Raw genomic sequence first — 4,720 nt, 5'->3', positions numbered from 1 at the left:
CCTTTGCTACTGTTAATCTCCATCCTCTCCCCCCTTTCTTTTTGTTGTTGTCACAGTTTAAATTTGGTTTTATTGTGTTCTTCTTGGAGCTTTTACTTGTGGCTTTATATTTTTTTTGTTCTTTGTATCTAATTGGAGAACCCCCTTTAGTAATTCCTGGAGTGGGGGTTTTCTGATGATGAATTCCCTCATCTTTTCTGTATCTGTGAATGTTTTTATTTGTCCTTCATATTTGAAGGATAGCTTTGATGGGTATAGTATTCGTGGCTGAAAGTTCCTCTCTTTCAGGACTTTAATTATTGGGGTCCACTCTCTTCTAGCTTGTAGGATTTCTGCTGAGAAATCTAATGATAATCTAATGGGCCTTCCTTTATATGTTGTATTCTTCTTTTCCCTGGCTGCCTTGAGAATTTTTTCTTTGCCATTGGTTTGTGCCAATTTCATTATGATGTGCCTTGGAGTAGGTTTGTTGGGGTTAAGAAAACTCGGAGTTCTGTTTGCTTCATGAATTTGAGGCTTTTGTTCTTTCCAAAGGCTTGGGAAGTTCTCATCTATTATTTGTTTGAGTATGTTCTCCGTTCCATTTTCTCTCTCTTCTCCCTCTGATATACCTATTATTCTTATGTTATTCTTTCTCATGGAGTCAGATAATTCTTGTAGGGCTATCTCATTTTTTTTTATTGTATTTATTTTCAATGGGGTGACATCAGTAAATCAAGATACATATATTCAAAGATAATATGTCCAGGTTATCTTAAAGTTCAATTATGTTGCATACCCATCACCCAAAGTCAGATTGTCCTGTCACCCTCTATCTAGTTCTCTTTGTGCCCCTCCCCCTCCCCCTTCCCTCTCCCACTCCCCCCTCCCCCCGTAACCACCACACTCTTATCAATGTCCCTTGGTCTCACTTTTATGTCCCATCTACGTATGGAAAATGCAGTTCCTGGTTTTTTCTGATTTACTTATTTCACTCCGTATAATGTTGTCAAGATCCCACCATTTTGCTATGAATGATCCACTGTCATCATTTCTTATGGCTGAGTAGTATTCCATAGTGTATATGTGCCACATCTTGTTTATCCAGTCATCTATTGATGGGCTTTTTGGTTGTTTCCATGTCCTGGCCACTGTGAACAATGCTGCAATGAACATGGGGCTGCATGTGTCTTTACAAGTCAATGTTTCTGAGTTTTTGGGGTATATACCCAGTAGAGGGATTGCTGGGTCATAAGGTAGTTCTATTTTCAGTTTTTTGAGGAACCACCATACTTTCTTCCATAATGGTTGTACTACTTTACATTCCCACCAACAGTGGATGAGGGTTCCTTTTTCTCCACAACCTCTCCAACATTTGCTATTACCTGTCTTGTTAATAATAGCTAGTCTCACAGGTGTGAGGTGGTATCTCATTGAAGTTTTGATTTGCATTTCTCTAATAACTAAAGAAGATGAGCATCTTTTCATATATCTGTTGGCCATTTGTATTTCTTCCTGGGAGAAGTGTCTGTTCATATCCTCTTCCCATTTTTTTATTGGATTGTTTGTTTGTTTGTCGTTGAGTTTTATGAGTTCTTTGTATATTTTGGATATTAGGCCCTTATCTGAGCAGGTGTTTAAAAATATCATTTCCCAATTAGTTGGCTGTCTGTTTATCTTGTTATCAATTTCTCTTGCTGAACAAAAACTTCTTAGTCTGATGTAGTCCCATTCATTAATTTTTGCTTTCACTTCTCTTGCCTGTGGAGTCAAATTCATAAAATGCTCTTTAAAGCCCAGGTCCATGAGTTTGGTACCTATGTCTTCTTCTATGTACTTTATTGTTTCAGGTCTTATGTTTAGATCTTTGATCCATTTTGAGTTAATTTTAGTACAGGGGGACAAACTGTATCTCATTTTTTTTAATTTTTGAGTCTCTTTCTTCCTCTCTCTGTTGTGCCTCAAGTTGCTTGTCTTCTATTTCACTAATGCTCTCTTCTATCTGGCCTGTTCTATTAGCCAAGGTTGTTACCTCGTTTTTCAGCTCGTTAATTCAGTTTTTCATCTCTGTTTGATTTGTGTTTATAGTTTCAATTTCCTTGGACATATATTCTTTGTGTTCATTGAGTTGTTTTCTGAGCTCCCTAAATTGCCTTTCTGTGTTTTCTTGTATATCTCGGAGGATTTTTAGGATTTCTATCTTGAATTCTCTGTCATTTAACTCCAAGGTTTCCAATATATTAAATTTTTTCTCCATAGATTTTTCCTCTTCTATCTGTGTTACCTCTCTTTCTTTTATATCCATGATATTTGATTTTCTCTTCCTTAATGGCATCTGAGGGTGGTTTTGTTGATAGTATTAATGAGATTTAATAAAAAAGAAAAAGTTAAAAAAAATAAAAAAATGAAAAAAGTTGTTTTTTTTAAATTAATAATGAAAAATAAAAATAAAATAAAATAAAAATTTTAAAAAAGGAAATTATTCCCCCCCCTCCTTTTTTCCTCTCCTTTCCTCTCCCCTCTTTCTTGAGAAAATCTTGTGGTGAACTGTGAATTATATTGTATTTAATGGAACAAACAATGCCTGTATTGGAGGGCCTGAATTGGGGAAAAGTAATAAAGGGGCAAGAAAAAATAAATAAATAAATAAAGAAGGGGTGGTGGTATGGACCCACAAAAAGCAAATAATGAAAAAATTTGCATCAAGAATAAAATGATTTGCGTTTAGGTGTTGGTTGACTAAGAGTTATGATGAGAGGAGTAAGAGGGAAACAGGAACATGGGGGCACAAATTAAAAAATTACTATTGTATTTAGTGGAACAAGAGCTTGATAAAATGGAGAGCCAGGGATGGGAGCACTGCTAGTGAGTTAAAAAGGTGAAATAAAAAACCCCTAAAATGCCACAAACATAAGTTTGAGTCCCAGATAAAATAATTTGTTTGTTATTGAGGTTTGAATGAGAGGAGATGTAAAGGAAAAAGGAAGAAACTAATATAGAGGGAGAAAAGAAGAGAGAGAGAGAAAAAAAAGATGGAACCACTAAAAGAAGAAAAAAGAAAAAAGAGGAGAGAGAGAGAGAGAGTTAAGGGTTTTGGAGTGCAACCCTCATAGAGAGAAAGGAAGAGGAAAGAAAAGATAATGGGAGATGTAACACTTATGGGTAGTGTAGTTCAAGGAGAGGAGAGAGTAAGACCGGTAGGGAGTTAAACGACCAAATTGGAGGAGGAAAAGAAAAAAGAAAAAAGAAGAAAGAAAAAATCAAGGATGAAGATAAGAGAAACAAACAAACAAATATAATAAAATGGGATAGGTTATAAAGTCTGCGGATTATTCTGATTTTGAGAGGTTATCTTCTTGCTTTTTCTTTTCTCTCCCTCTTCCTGGTCGGCGACTCTGTACCCCAGGTTCTGCCCCTTTGGCACGCTCAGGTAGAGGTTTGCAGTTGATAAGTCTCTATGGCGATGTCATGTATTTGGCTTCAGTCTCGTTGGCAGTCAAGGCTCATTAGCATTTATAGGCTCCGACAGTGAGAGAGTCCGTGTTCCAGGAGCCTCTCTCCTAGTCTTTCCTTCCTCAACCAGCAGCCTGAGAATCCAACTATGGGGTTGCTGCTGCCTCTGCCTGGATAGTAAGAGGCTCAAAGAGCGGTCAACTCCCCACTCTTATTTCCACTCAGCACAGGGCTCTGGGTAAGGCTCAGTCAGTCAGAGCTGCTAGCATAATCAGCTGGGGCTTTCGCCTACTCAAAGACCTCTGGCTCTGTCACTCTGTCCGGTAACACGGGTGGGTCTGCGCGCGCAGATCAGGATGTTAGACCGGAAGTCTCGCCCTCTGAGTGAAACCCCCCACCCACACTGAAAAGTTCCAATGTTGGAATTGGCTCTCGCTCGTCCCTGTGTGCCGCTCTTTCAAGGCGCTGGGGCAGCCCGGGACTCCGCCCTCAGCCCACACAAAGGCCCTCGACTCTACCCCTCTGTGGGACAACACGGGCTCCCACTTAGTAGGTGCTGGGAGGAGTCTCTTTCCCACTCTCCGTGCGCACAGACCAGGATGTGAGGTCGGAGTCTCGCCCTCTGAGTGAAACCTGAAAAGTTCCGCCCGCACTGAAAAGTTCCAGTGTTGGAATTAGCTCTCGCTTCTTCCCCGTGTGCGGCTCTCCCCGGGTGCTGGGGCAGCCTGGAGGCTTTCGGCCCACACAAAGGCCTCTGACTCTGTCTCTCTGTGGAGTAACACGGGCGCACCCTCCGGGGGCTTTGGAAGGAATTTCTCACCCACTATGCGGCTACCAGGGGATCAGGTAAAATGGCTGCCCCGCTTGTCTTTCTTTGTCTGGGTTTGGCGCGAGTGTTAGCTGTATTGCCCAGGTTGTCACAGGAACAGTTTTTCCTTGGCTTGGATCTCTGTGCCACAGCCTGGTTCAGCCGTTTGTGCCGTGGCCTGGATCTATTCACCCCCTTTGCCCGCCTCAGTTTCTATATTCACAGTTACCAGAGAAAGCCGCCCTGTTTAGGTTAGTGAGGAAGGCGGAGCATTTCTTACTCCCTATTTCCTTCGGGGTTTGGTTATATATGTAGCCAATTTTTCGCTCGATCATACCTTTGGGTGTATTGCGAAACATCTGGAGGTTCCAAGGATAGGTTTTTCTGTTTCTGGTTGAAGATCTTGTTGAGGTTTGGGGGAGATTTATTGGTATTGCTTCCTACTCCGCCATTACTCTGACGTCATCTCCCTACTTCTAT

The sequence above is a fragment of the Saccopteryx bilineata genome, chromosome X, assembly GCF_036850765.1.
Source record: "Saccopteryx bilineata isolate mSacBil1 chromosome X, mSacBil1_pri_phased_curated, whole genome shotgun sequence".
Taxonomy (NCBI): Eukaryota; Metazoa; Chordata; class Mammalia; order Chiroptera; family Emballonuridae; genus Saccopteryx; species Saccopteryx bilineata.
Note: the sequence above shows the minus strand (reverse complement) of the source record.